Source organism: Clinocottus analis, unplaced genomic scaffold, assembly GCF_023055335.1.
Source record: "Clinocottus analis isolate CAN_PGR_092001 unplaced genomic scaffold, fCliAna1.0.p SCAF_6, whole genome shotgun sequence".
NCBI classification, from domain to species: domain Eukaryota; kingdom Metazoa; phylum Chordata; class Actinopteri; order Perciformes; family Cottidae; genus Clinocottus; species Clinocottus analis.
Window position 1 is genome coordinate 3,841,299 of NW_027176218.1, and position 15,381 is coordinate 3,856,679.

The 15,381-nt window shown below is 45.0% G+C and overlaps 1 protein-coding gene across 2 annotated transcripts in view; it reads left to right on the forward strand.

The window, feature by feature from the left end:
• peak1 (pseudopodium-enriched atypical kinase 1) overlaps positions 1-15,381 on the forward strand; it is a 90,646-nt gene that overhangs the window by 44,068 nt on the left and 31,197 nt on the right. For both annotated transcript variants that reach the window (XM_068602850.1, XM_068602851.1), the window contains one exon: positions 368-450. The gene's annotated coding sequence lies outside the window, so the exon portion shown is untranslated. The remainder of the gene's footprint in view (positions 1-367; positions 451-15,381) is intronic.

Below are 15,381 nucleotides of genomic sequence, written 5' to 3' on the forward strand. Positions count from 1 at the left end.
TAACTTTCGGGCACTTATAATCTCGTTGCGTTCGTCTCACATTGTGTACACCAAGCAGACGTAAAATGTACTTCATACGCATCAATTGGTGTCCATTAGTTTATTGTCCTCTAACAAGATGAAGACTCATTTTATGTTTTTTTCTCCACGTGCTGAACGTTCCAGTGAATCTGGACGCGCCAGAGCGTCGACTCGCTTCGACGATGAGCCGAGACGTTCTGACGAGATCTGCAAACTGACCAAGTCCTCTTCTCCTCTCCTCCTCTCCCTCTCTCTCTCTCTCTCTCTCTCTCTCTTTTCTTCTCTATCACCACCCCTCCTCATTCGTTCTCTCTCACACTCTCTGTCTTTCTCTGCCCGTCTGTAGGTTCCTGAAGTAGGCGCTCTCTCCGCTTCACCAACTGGGACTAACGCCAAGGCTGCCAGAGCTGCCGCTTGACTCCCTGCACTGTGAGTTCACTTGTGTGTGTGTGTGTGTGTGTGTGTGTGTGTGTGTGTGTGTGTGTGTGTGTGTGTGTGTGTATTAGTTTATTCGTCTGTGTTTTTTTCTCATATGTCCTCAGAGTCTCTTCCGGCTCGTCTCTGCAGCATGTAGAGTTTTTGAATTTGCGAAGATTTTCCTTTTTTTTTTTTTTTTCCCCGAGTCTAAATGTCGACGCTAAGAGGAGGAGTTTGGTCTCTTGTTTTGTGACGAGCGTCTCTCTCTCTCTCTCTCTCTCTCTCTCTCTCTCTTGGGATGATTCCACTCTCTTTACTGCTCCAGAACAATCGGACTTTGTATGGCAACACCGGCTTTCTCCAAAAAGAAAACTTAACGACGGACTCTCGGGTCGGGATGTCAATTACAAACGCTGCAGTTTTCTTACCTCTGATTTTTAAAGCAACTTCCACAATCCACATTTGATGTAATAAATAATAGAAGTATCACAGCTAGGGTAGGCTTTTTTAATGGATTGTTAATGTCCTGAGTAGCAGATGAGGCGCACCACAGCTGATGCTTGTAGCGGAACATTGGGGGAATATTACATGATGATATTATGCGTGGGCGTTGGACTGTTGTGCCACTGCTTATTAGCAGGGGAACACAACAACAACACAATTACACAAGGAGATGTTCTTTAGTCATTCATTTTTTAGAAGGAAAGTCAAAGACACAGAAAGCCTTTTGGCTCCACTGGCAACTTTGGTGAACTACTTGCATCATAAGAACGGGAACCATTTCAAACACACTGTATGAACACCGACCAGCGAGACACCGTCCTCGTCTTAAACACGCCCACGGCCTCGCACGCCAATCAGCTGGTTGTGCTGAAGCATATGTTGCTCGTGGTTTGTGTCTTCTGCGTGCACCTGACAAACGGGCATATTTGGATTAATCTTTGACAGAAACAAACATACCCTTTTTTCAATATAAGTCCACAGTGAAGGTCAAAGGTCAGTGATGTTCCAAACAACTAAACACACAGTATTTGTGACGCACGTCTTGTGTTTATGTATATCTTTATTTTCCTTTTTTTAAAAGCAGCAGCAGCAGGTTTCACTTTGACCGAGCCCTTTCACTCGATCCGTTGCCCACGATGGAAATATTGATCCGTTAAACAGTAAATGTCCATCCAGAAGTGCAAACTTTTTTATTTATTTTTAACTTTGTAAGGAGTCTGTTGATGACTTTACCTTCGCTCACATTGCCGTGCTAATGATCTCTGTTTCCATATGTCTCAGAGACAGCTGGGTAAAAAGCAGCCATCTGTGTTGTGTCTCTGCAGGTTTGGGTCCTGCTCTGTTTGCATGGGGTGTGTGTGTGTGTGTGGGTGTGTATGTGTGCGTGTGCATCAACAACAGATATGTGTTGCACTTGACCTTTTACAGGAGACACCAGACTATTGTCTCTTAAGTTTTGTCTGCAACATTTGCTTTTCTTTGCGGCTTTGTGTTGAGACTCTGAAGAAACAAACACACAGACATTACATGATGTGTTTTTTAATGGTGGTGGTGTGGGGTTTGTCAAGGAGTCTCTCTTGACCCACTGGCAGCTGCTCGCCTTTGTCCTCTTATGCATTTCACCTTGGAGGGGACAATTTGCGGCTGGAAAAAGGTAATAAATCGATATATATCGCAATACTCACCTTATCGGAGTATAGTGACAGTATCGTATCGCGGGACCTCTGGTGATTCCCACCCCTAATGGCTTAATCTCTCTCTCTCTCTCTCTCTCTCTCTCTCTCTCTCTCTCTCTCTCTCTCTCTGGTATCCGTTAGTTTTCTGCTGCATTTGGGTTTCCTTGGCAGTTAAAACCAGGGAGGTGTTGTGTTCAATGTAATTGGATGATGTGGCGCTGCTTTTTCCAAACTGTTGATGCCAGCAGCTGTTTTTTCTTCTTCTTCTTCTTCTTCTTCTCCTTCTCCCGTTGGCCCACACTTCTCAACATCTTCCTCAAAATCCACTGAGAGAAATGATTGCTCATATTAAAAGGAAATCTAAAAAAACACCGTGAGCAGCGACGAACCGGTCGGGGATTCGTAGATGTTTTCGTTGCTGTTACATTTCTCCTGACTACCTGGACGCTACCTCTCTTCTCTTGTGACCCCCTTCTTGAAATGCCACTTTTTTTTCCCATGGTGCACGTCGGGCTCACACAGCTGTTAATCTCTTCCTGTTGTTCATCTTGTTTTAACTTGGAAGCTCTACTGTCAAATTTTCAAGACCGTAATCGATGCCAACTCATGGAAGTTTATGAAACTCACAAAGGAGTTTAAAAAACGATTTCATTATCTCCTTCGCTGAGTTTTTTTCCTTCTGCATCAAAGTCACATTTTGGAATAACACCCTCCGATTTGAATATAATGAAAAAAGACAGCTGTGAGTGTTTCCCAAAGTGGAGCCAGATTTTTGGATTAGTGTGAGTTAGCAGGCCGAGAAACGGACGAAGCGACGGTTGAAGTAAGCCCCACCCCCGACATTCAGAAACACACGGTTTCTTTTTATTGGTGGCAATTGGTAACTGTTATCAAATGGGCCTCCTTCTCCTCCTTCTCTTCCCACTTCTCATTTCTCCTGGAGGACTGTTGCAGAAACAGCCGATTGTCCTTTGAAGAAAGTAGGACGAGTTTCTCCAGCAGCTTCGCTTCTGTCTCGGGGCTGTTTCTGTCTTTTGTAGCTTCCTATGTATTCTGCCTATGTATTCTGTTTCTCATGCACGTCCTCCAGGAAAGTTATAATTATGGCCTGGATAGTTTGAGTAACATTTTTATTTTTGTCTGCATTTTGCATTGAAATACAATCTATTTAAAATGAAGAAAACACACGAAAAAACAAGGACACTTACTGTCCTAGTTTCCCTGTAATTCTGAAAACATTTCCAAATCATAGACTTTGACTTTCTCTCTTAAATTTCTACCTTGCTTGTTTTAGATCTCGAAAAGAGTGGAAAAAAGGTAAAGAACAGAGCTGACAAAGTGAAGGGAAAACATTTACACATAGCCGGGTATTTACAGGAACGAATATTTCTGCCCCTCCATTCTCAAAAATAACATCGTACACGCGAGATCGTTTTGCAGAACGTTTCTGTTCACGTGAACCTGCATGAATACGCCACCGAGCGCCGTGATCAGTGAGCAAACTGTAAACAGAGGACGCTCATATATGACAAGATGCATTTTTAGTCGCATACGGTGACATTTGAGGACCTAAAACTCAGCTTGACCTCGTGAACACGCAAACACGCAAACCGAGTTTTCATAGATCTCCACTTTGGCCGGAGTTTTTAATAAAAGATTGTTTTCCGTGATAAAACCGTGTAAGTGAAAGGCCAAACCGCATGAATATGCAGTTTCCCCTCGTGTGAACGGGGCCTAAAAGTCTACTTGTTGACAGGAAGCCGAGAGCACGCAGTCCGAGCAACAGTGTGTGTAAAGTGTGATATTACAGGCCTGAAGCCCAAATAATGTTCTGTGATCCCAGCTGATTGCTGGTTCCCTGCACCCCCCTCCCTCTCTACCCCCTACTGGCATCCCAGGAATACCCGGCTCTCAGCTGTACCCTTGGATGTTTGATGTTTTCCTCCGCTCTGTGGGGGAACGGAGAAACCCCGCGTCAGCTTTACACACCGGAGCGTGGCTGAGAGTCCGCGGGCGAGCGGGGAGTGAATGAACGCGTGTGTGTGTGCGTGTGAACGAGAGGGCTACGCTGGTGTGGAAGCGTGGGTGAGAGATCGAAAACCGTAAGCGAGAGAGAGCGAGAGAGCGAGAGACGCATCTCATGATGGCATGCTTGTTATTTATAGCCCCGCAGCCGGATGGTCCATTAATACAGACCCGCTACAAGGCCGCAGTTGTGCGCGGAAACCCGAGGTCTGAATGTTTCAGCTCGTCCGTATTAACGGTCGATGATGTGTGTGGATTTCATCCTTTTTTTTTTCTCTTCTTCCCATGACCAGCACGTTAACTCGGCAATGACTGGCGTTGTTCAAACGCCTTGTGTTCGTTCCTTTCCAGCAACACTTTGCATGCAAGTTTAAAAAAAAACACATGCACTCGAAAAGAAGCGAGGCCCAGGGGCGAGCAGAAGAAGAAGAAGAAGCAAAAAAGAAAAACGCCTCTAGGTTTCTCACTGAGCTGACTCCAGATCTGTTGTAGCACCTTCCTCCTGACTGTTTTGTTTGTGGTTTGGGTTGAAGGGTTATTTTTGGTGCTCTCTCTGTAGTTGTGTTACCTCTGGGGGTTTCTTGAGAAATGTTATTAAAGGAAAGGGGAGGTGGGGGGGTCTACAATAACAAGCACATGACTTTGGACAGTCGAGATGCTTTTCCTGAACACGTATAGCTTCTCTTCTCTTTTATTTTTTCAGAGCCAAGTCTCCAGCCTGTGATGAGATCACGTTGCACATTTCTACCTGCTCCGGTGACGAAGACTTTTGTGAACACCGAGGCGGCAGCCGCTGCGATTTCCGCGGCGCACAAGGAACATTTTGTTCCTGTTCAGAATTTATGTGATCAGGTTGAAAGTTATGCACATATAAATTGGGAAAAGTGGGCGGGGGGAGCTCTACAAAAGCTGCCTTGTACTTCTTTTCAAAGGAACGTGTTTTAAATGACATTGATTATTGACATTTCATTTAAATATACAATCATTTGACATTGAATTGGGATGATTTTAGTCACGCAAGTAGAAATACCTCTTAACGTGTCCCTTTTAAAAAATGACCTGCAAAGATGCTCTGTTCTAAAAAATGAGCTCCATCACCACGAAGGTGGAGTTACTGCTCAGTGTCGTATTACGTCCAGTCATTTGGAATACAGTCGCAGTGCAGCACATATTATATATTATATTACACAGCTTTCCTCAAGTGTCCTTTTGTCCTTTCTGTGTACTTTAAAGTTTAAAAAAGATCTAACGCCTTTAAAACACACTGCAAAATGTTCTCAGCAGAGGTGTTATGACGCCCGACAACTTTATTATTATTGCATAATACATTCCACTGTGAGGAGGTGTCACACGTTGCAAATGGCCGACATTTATTTTAGGAATTCAACTTTTTATTCATGTTTTTGTGTGAGTGTGTGTGTTTGTGTGTGTGTGTGTGTGTCCATGCATGAATCTCTGAGCTGTTCCGTGTGCACACAATGCCCTCCCACACATCTGGCGGTGTCTGCGCTGCCACTTTGCTGGTGTTTGTCTGGAGGCCAGCGGGTTGCTCTCCCCAGAGACCGGCTCTGGCTCCTTCCCAGGCCCGACTGCAGCAGCGCTCCCACAACTCGCACAATACCAAACACTGAGCTGGAATGTCGTTCCTTTCACTTCTTTTTTTTTCCTCTTCTCCTTTTTAGTTTTGCTCTCTCCCTCCCTCTCTCTTTGTCACTGAGCTTCTCCCCCTGCCTCTGTCCTTCTTACCTAAATGGACCCAGTTGGTGCTTCGAGCCATCCAGAGTAATCGTGAACCGAACCCATCACATCGTATCGCGTTCCTCGTGCATCTTCTTTGCATGAAATATGTTCAGAAACTGCATATTGAGCCTTCAAGCTGCAGAGAGGTAGATAACCACAAATGAGTTCGCACAATCAGCACTTAGTGGCAGTTTTCTCCCTGACGGGGAGACGTCAGATTACGTTATTATAATAATGCAACTTAGCTTAAAGGTTAAAAAAAAATCAATGAGAAGAAGGAGACGGCCTCTATTCCACATGCACATGTTCCTACTTGTGTTTTGATCATGAATGCAACTGCATGGATGCAACTGAATGCAACTGTATGTATAACTTGATAGTTACGGATCTCATTTGTCCGAGAGCATCAAAGAGCATCTCGTTGAGTTCCCCAGCAGCGACATCACAACAAAACCACAGCTCAGCATCAACACTGGATTTTTGAACAACCCGAGATTGACAGTTAAGAACTACCGAGGGCTAATGACTGAGCCTCACTACTCCGGCGAGGACATTGTTTTGACAGACATCTGGTGTTGCATCGGCTGTTCCAAGTCGAATCTGTCAGGGAGGTGAGCTTGTAATGAGGTCGTCCGGTTGTCACATTACTCATCGCCGCTTGCCAGCACCTCGACTGAAAGGGGCTTGTACCGTCCATGTTTTTAGTTTGTTTGCTCTGGCATCACTCGAGGCTTGAAGGAACTGTGGAGCGGGCCTCCTAAATGTGTGCTCTTGACTGCTGGCAACTGATTTTCGCCCACTCCACACACTCCTTATGGATTCATTTTGGCAGAGGGAATTCAAATAACGAACCAAGGAAAGACAGCTTATTACACAATGCGAGTGTTCTCCCCTGCAGGAGATCGTACATCTTTAGAAGCAAAATACATTTCACCCGTTTGAGGAACGCAGTCCTGCAAAAAGCCTTTCGCCAATGAAGTGTCTGAAACTGGCATTCTCTTTACTGGCCAGCAGGGGGCGATTCATCAGGTTGCATAAGTAAGATTGTATTGAAGTCTATTAGAAAATAAGCCGACTTGTCACTTGATTTATTAGCTCAGTAAACAATGCAAACATGAGTTTATGGTCTCAATCTCTAGCTTCAAGTCTTCTTTCAGCTTGAGGTTAATTTAGTAAATTATAGTCTGAATTAGAATTAAATAGACCATGAACTTTAGGGCGGGCTAACTGTGATTGACAGGTTGCTGCCGTTAGCAGAGTCCGCAGTCCAAACCCGGTCACTTGACCTGTCTGGCTGCAAAAAGCCAAGATGGCGACAAATCGCCAAACTCCAGGCTTTCAAACGTCAGTGTACAAACCAGCGGCTGACGTCACATCACGGTGGCTACGTCCACGTCCTGCGATGAATACGGCCCCAAAACAGCAACTACACTGTTCATTTACGAGCTACAACCGCAGACCAGGTTCTTCACCATCACCGTCACGTATAAAGCCCTGTGAATAAAGTCCGACACCTACGGAGCATGAGAGGCATCGCGGGTGACACGGGGACGACGAGAACAAGTTTTAAGTGCTTTGCTTCATCGTGACGATGATGTATTCCACGCTTATTCCCACTCGAGTGTTGATCTGACCTTTTCTAAAGGCGTTGTGAATGTCCAGTGAACACACACACACATGCACACACACACAACCCTTTGCCCTTCATGTGCACACGCGCACACCCGCTCGCACAGAGCCAGCCGTCGAACCACTTAGTGCATCGCAGTGGCTTCAGTCCATTACAATCTTGCGTGTCATTAATATGGATGAGCCTCCTGATGGAGCATGAACGCGGCGACGGCCAATTTGAAATGAAAACCATTTCTCAAACATTTTTCAAGTCCTTCTTGTGTGTGACTTGTGTACGACTGCACGGTATAGTCACCAAATATATAACAGCGTGCACCGTCATGCAAATACACAAACGTGGCTGTCGACTGGTGATAGATGTTCCTTCGTTTTGTGCGTTTGGAGTTATACAACAAGGTTTATTTTTTTTGCCTGCTAATCATATTCATAAAGGGGGTCCTCCTCTATGTGGGGAGTGACGACACACTTTAATACACTATCTTTTTCCTGCTTCTCGGGATGTACGTGCACCGTCCACCGTCTGCAGTAAGCTGTCCACCACGCCGGCTGCTGTTACTGAGTACATCAGGTCAGGAAATTGGCTCACCAGAAGTTTCTTGGAGCATTTATCTGTGACGGAGCCGGGATCCTGTGGCTGAAGCGAGTCCCCCGTGCCTCCTCTCACTTCCCGTCTCCTGTCCGGCGTCCGTGGTGGTCTGCGTGTCGTCGTCCCACTGACCTGTTTAGGTTTGTGAAAGGAACTCTCCGGGGGGGAAATACTGAAGATGAAATACCGCGTCTGTCGCTGGACGCATTTGTTGGTGCGTAACTCTCATCGTGGGAGCTTTGTTTTTCTTGTCGGTCTGAGTTGTGCGTATTCTATATATTTTTTCTTCCTTGCAGCATATCATGCAGCTCAAGTCAACTTTAATGGCATGAGTTGTAACTCTACATCTGTATGCGACCACATTAGTGAACTCCAGACACATGATTCAAGCTGATAAATCTTCTCTGGGAACCCGGCTGCTTACAGCGGTCGGCCATTCATCCGTTCTCTGGAGTTTATGTCTTTTTTTTTTTTAATGGGATTCACGACACACTGTGAGAATAATTGTAATTTGCGCGGAACCGCAGTTCTCAAGTCGCCCCGACGTGCTCTCGATGGCAATCAAGGAGGAAGGAACCAACCGGAGCGCGGCTCCTCATCCTCGCCGCTCTCAGGCAGCCATGACGTGTGAATAAGCAAAACGGATTTGAACAAACTACCGAGCAATTTTGCATTTACATCGGTGGAGCATTGCAATGGTGGAACAAATTGTTAAAATATGAAAAAAACTTTTCAGCAAAAAGTTGAAGGAATAATTTTCTTTTGACTTGAGATATCGGTCTGTTTCATCTCTCTGTTGCACGTTCAGGCCGGCCTCGCTCAGGGTTCTTCACAGGAACCGCCCATTTCTCTTCCCTCCACGTCACGGATGACAATTATACTCTTTGCTGAAGGTATAGAGCTCACGTGTCCTTTAATTACATCTGTCCTAATTGAGAAAATGATACTCAGCACAAAGGACTCACTTATTCCAAAAGAGTGTTTTTTTTTTGGTTTTGTTTTCAGTCCATTGAGCCTCCTCCACTTTACTCATATGAGAGAACACATTTTCCGCGAGCTGAATAGCTGATTTTACTTTAAACTCGAGGTTCAATTGAGCAGCTAATGAGAGTCATACTTGCGGAAAAGCTCCTTGCAGCCGGAGTGACGTGCAGTGGAATCAGTTTGGCACAATCTCTCTGTGGACGGCAGCTGAAATTTGGTAGAAATTGGAAATCATGTGGAACAAGTCAGCTGTGACCCTGGAGGGGCTTTGCTCCTGAAATTGAAAGCCGGTCGGCATGTGCCACGCACTCAAACGCGGCTCGGGGGAAGAATTTTCCGAACCTGTCGTTGTCACATCGGTGACGTCATTCCATGTTACTCGTCTTACCGCATCCTGATGTCTTCTTTCATCCATTCGGTTTATGGCGAAAGAAACTTGTTACGCACCATTTGCCTCCCGTGATAAGTGAAGAGAGCGGCCGGTGGCACCACTAACTCTGCTTTCAGGCAACGCTTGAAAAGCCGCGGGAGATGTTTTGAAGGTCATCGCTTTAAATCCGGGGATGAGCCGAGCAAATCTGAGGAAAGGAGGCAATAAGTGCAGGCTGCACTCCGTATACTGCTGCTTTTATATTTAAAAAAAACAACCTGCATTGACCAACAGAAAGGATTTACAGATAAACGCAATAGGTAAGGGGTGCAAGGATACAGAATATGGATCTGCAGCGCAGATTAGAGCTCGACCTATTTACAGTTAGACAGTGAGTCGGGAGAAAGTCTCACACAGAAATGCCAAAGATACATCTCAGGTAATATCATTTGAAAGAACAACATATCCCATATAAATAATGGAAGTCATTATCAGACTACATTTACATTGTTTTGCCTGTTCCATCATTAACAAATTGGTAGTAACACAATTATGGTTAAATGTTCTTTTTATGGCATTACATTACATACGTGACTGAATTTTAAAAAAAATTATCTCTCACATAAAAAGTGAGAGACCTTTTGTCTGGCTCAACAATGGAGGACACCTGGGAATAGAACCACCAACCTCAGGCCTACATGCTCTTGGTTTCTACTTTTTAATTAACATGTATTTGTTCCTGCAAAGAAAGGATGTACTCTAGTGAAAATGGGAGGAAAAAAAAACGGTTCCATTAATGACTGATGGGACGGAGCGGCCGCTAAGGAAAAGATCACATTGAAGGATCTCCTTCATCTCAAACACCAACGACCTACTGGTTGAGAAAAGCACTGGGGTACACATGCAGATATACTAACTTAAGAGTTTGATAATTGCAAAGCGGGTCCACATCAATATCATGCATATATCGTCGCATTAAGCGTGGCGGTTGTCGTTGGCCCATTTTTCTCCCATCCTCGAAAAAAAAGAAGACAAAAAAACCACACATCTTGAAAGCTTTGACAAAACACTGTAACAATACATGAGGGTGGATTCGATTCGTCTCTAAAGAACTTGTGGTGACAAACACTGGCTTACTTTTGCCTTCACAAACAACCGAGTACACATCTCTCTCTCCCACCGCCTGCCCTCCCCTCCCTCCTTCCCTCCCTCCCTCTCTCCTCCTATTTCAGCTCCTGTCTGTCTTATCATCCGAGCCCTCTGCCGTAAACAGCAGAAAATCCCATATCCCATCTCCTCATGGCTTCAGCTTTCAGCCTCAGTTATTCCACTGTTATGTAGCGGGCTCAGCGCGCTCCCACTCCCTCGCTGTGGACGTGCTCTGGCTGGGAAATGAGCGCCGATCCTCAACGCGCTGGCGTCTCTCAGGGGAGACAAACATTGCCTCTCTGTGGAGAGGTGAGTGCGGTAGAACCTGATTTTGAAGTTGTTGTTTCAACGTGAGCCTTTCCGTCCGTGGCTTTTGATGCTCCACGTCCATCTCAATCTTTCCCCTCTTTTTCTCAGCGGTCAGTGTTTTCTTTTTTTTTTTTTAAATATTGTCTATTCTATCTGCGATTCACTGGTGATGCACGTCGTGTTCTGCTGAATATCTTGTCCCCCGTGTGAATGTTGTCCTTTAAATGTCACCAGAAATTAACATGCTTTGTGTACGGATGACAGCAAAAAAAACGGTGTGAAGTTCACTTTGTAGAGATTCTGTACATAACTTATGAAATTAATTACGCCATTCAACGTGAATGACATCAGATATTTGTTTTTCCTCTGGAGTTGCGGGCGGAGTAGAGGAGTGTTGTGCAGAGTTTGACTCTTTGGAAAATCTGTCAAACTAGATGGAAGAAAGTGCTGTGGCATTTATTCCCTGTATGTGTTTGTTCCTGTTTCACAAAGGTTTGAACCTAAACCAGGCCACACAGCAGCGATAGCATTCATATCACATCTATACATAGTATGAAGTAGTTTTAAAAACATCTACATGAGAGCATTATGTCGAAGACTGGGAGCAGTAGTAGAGTCACACTGAGAATGCATCTTCTGCATTTGTAAAGTGGGCATGTTCAGGCTAAACTCAGGGGGCTAAACTCTCTTCAAACAGCCTCTAGACGCTGTTTGCATACGTTCTCTCACCGCGTCTCCGACGGTCACATGCTCTCACACAAGCACTCACTGACAAACACCTCGAGTGGCCATTATCGATTCCCCTTCCCTCCATCTCGCCAGTCAAACAGCCCGGACGCTCGTGTGCCGGAGACCGGATCAATCCAAGCAGGTGGAAGTGGGTGAGGAGTGGGTGGAGGGGGGGGAGTATGAGGTCATGGTGGTGGGACTCTTATCCGGCTGCTAAACTCGCAGTGACAAGCTCACAGTCTGTCTCTGACAGGTCTCCAATGCTTTATTTCCCTCGGAGTGAGCAGTTCTCCGGCACATCGGCTCACTGAGCTATAACTGATTTGGGAAGTGGCGAGCGAGGCCTCAGGTGTATACGGTGATGGAAAAGATGAAAGTATGTTATAGGTGAGGGAGTAAAAAGACGGGAAAAAATGGACCTTTTAATCTTCAAATACTTCCCTTTGTGTACCCGCTGTGCAATATTGGAAAAATAAAGACAGTTGGTGTTATCTTTTCTTTGTTTAAATAAGATTACACATATTGTGATGCAGGTATAATAAAAAAAACAACAAAACATTCTTGATGATTTGCCCTGCCCTCTTATTTTTTCTTACTGTGTGATTGTCGCGGCTTGAATCATCGACTGTATATCAGAAGTGGACTTAGTGACTAAAGTCATTTTGAAGCCACCAATTTGGAATTTTTGCCACCGCCATCTTGTTTTTTTTGCAACCAGTGAACAGACGTTTCTTCCTGCGGAGGAGTGAGGTAGCATGTTCGGGTCCGGACGAGGTAGAGGCTCATCGACTGTGGCTCAGTGGTTAACATGCCCATCTTTCAATCAGAGGGTCGGTGGTTCAAACCCCGGCTCCGCTCGTACGTGTCAATGTGTCCTTGAGCAAGGCACTTAACCCTGACTTGCTCCCGGTTCTTGTGTCTACGGTGTAGAGAGCAAAAATGTAAGTCACTTTGGATATAAGCGTCAGCTAAATGAAATGTCGTCAATCGTAAGCTATCCCTGCCCTGAAGCACAATCTGCTTCGTAGTCTTTTTTACTTTAGAGTGGACCATAATTTACAAAATTAATATTTTTATGTATTGAAGAAGACTTGAACTTAGCGTTTGAGATCTTAAACTCCCGTTTACAATGTTTAATGACTTAAAGAAACTGAGAAGTTGGGTCATTTTCTCAATCTTACTTTTGCAACCGGAGCAGTCGCCCCCTGCTGGCCGGGAGAGGGAATGCAAGTTTGAGGAGTCCTTCTCATCTGCTCTCACGTTCACCGTATTTCTGGAATCACTGGTTCACTGCATGCTAAATTGATTTCTTGAACTATTCCTGCATCTTCAGTCACGCGCAGTGGGAAATGTTTCATGCATCCGTCTCACCGGGGTAGCTTTCAGTGTCTGAAGTTCTATCCTCAGAAGTTATTCTTATCCTCGCGCAGGTCTCGCTCGGCGTTCCCGCGGGGTTCTTGTGTCCCGGTGCTCGTGGCACCGAGCGCCATCTCTTCTGGCACTCGTGTGTTCGCTGCTATCGAATCGGGAGCAGATGGTCACACCGCAACTCCTATGAACGGCTAACTATGTGCCAGCAAGTGTCGGGAAAAAACCCAGCTGAAACCCGCTCTGGAGGTCCCCTCCGTCATATTTGACCGTCTTTGTATTTAACGAGGCAAAGCCTCTGTTGGTTTGTGTGGCGTTTTGTCGTCCGTGTGACTGGTTTGTTGTTTTCAGATCGCTGCAACTGAGTGAAAGCCACAACTGGCACCACTGGATTTTCCAGCATTTTAGTGGGAACATGGGATCGACTCATGCGCGTGAAGGCCTGCCTGTGTGTGACTATGTGTCTGTTGTGTGCGTGTGTTTTTTGCAAGCTCAGCGTATGCCAGCAGGCTCGCTCGCCTTCATACAGCTGTGAGATTTCTTTACATCTTCTTGTGGCCTAAACCCACAAATCAGAATCTGTGACGGCACAGATGGGAACGCTCACGTCCACTGAACACAGATGAAAACCATGAACTGCACAGTTTAAGTTTTAGTTTGAACATGTGGATTTATTAATTCTAGGGCCGGGTTTATTATTGCATTTACAGAAATTAATTAGTTTTGTCATCTATGACAAGATTTATTTTCATCTTCTGTGGTTTCAACTGTATAAATAATAAAATCACGTTGGTGGTTGATATTGCTTTTTTTTTTTTTTTTTTAATTTATGGTATTTTTCAAGTTTTCTGACATTTTGTCTACAAAACACTGTATCAATCCATGAAGAAAGAAACCGTCAGATTAATCAGTAATTAAAAAATAACCACCAGTTGGATCCATAATTAAAAATAAGAAATAAAGTTAAAAAAAATCCTCAATATAGCCACGTCACAGTGAAGAGAAGTCTCATTTTAAACAGGTTGCTGCTTGTGCACGAGGCGCTGCTGCGTCAGACGCATTAAGCGGCTATGGGAACCGTTCCAGCACACAATGCAATTTATGGATGGACTGAACCGCTGTTATGGAAAGCACTTTGCAAAAGGCAGGAAGCTACCGAGCAAAGTCCTGGCCTGAACCATCGCGAGTACTTTGGGGTCCGGCGTCTCGCTCAAGGACGTTTGGACGTGCGGAGAGGAGCCGCCGCTTGTTCCGCAACCACCGCATGAGTGGAAATACGGACAAACACACAGGTCACAGTGTTTATCTGTGTTTCTTTCGGACCGATTTCATATAGAGAAAGACAAATGATGTCTTCCTCTGTGACGTGGTGGTACTGGGGTCCTAATGGGCAAACAGCCGGCTGTATTTCTTCCCCCATTCATATTTTAAAGCCTGATATTTATTTATTTATTTACTGTATTTATTTAGTTGAAGCTGCCGGCCTTCATAAGTGATGGAATCTCATATAAAAGTTACAAATCGGGCCATTGATTTGAAGTTTTTATGGTCACAATATTTATTATATATTACTTTGTTTAGGTAACTCGTGCAGTTAAAGTGTCTGACTGTGTGTGTGTGTGTGTGTGTGTGTGTGTGTGTGTGTGTGTGTGTGTGTGTGTGTGTGGTGGCTCTGTATATTTTTTTAATGATTTTTTGCGTGTGAGCCATTCCCTGTTTGTGTTTTGGTGGTGATTCAGTCGCATGTTGAAGTTCTGTTTGAGGCAAGGCGGGCAGAAGGGAAGCAGATTTGCATATCTCAGAAGACAGAGAGAGAGAGAGAAAGACGGAGACAGAGTGAAAGAGGGGGAAACCGCCTGAAGAGAAACTGCCTGACTAAAAAGTGAGTGGGAAGAGACAAGAAGATGGAGAGAAAGAGAGAAGAGACGGGGCGGAAAGAGACAAAGGACAAAGACAAACTTTTGGAAGAGGGAGAATAGAGTAGGAAGAAAGACAAAAAAGCTTCAGTGAGCGGAAGACAGTCGAGCATGAGAGGAGAGAAGGAGGCGGGAGGGCAGACTGGAGGTCAGCTGAGGCTCTAACGAGGGCAGCCTCTGCATCACGGCACCTGAAGCCTGACCTTTCACCTTTTACAGCGACTTGCTCCAGAAACAGCTGTTTGTGTGCACGTCAGTATTTTTCAATGCTTGTCAAATGCATTTCCTATGAACTGTGCATGTAGGGAAAATTGAACTTGTAGAGCGAACAAATACACATTCTCTAGCGCTTCTTATGATACACACACACACACACACACACACACACACACACGACAGGCTCCGTACCCGAGCCTGGTTTCTCAACTCCACAGTCTAACTTCAAGCTGCCAGTTT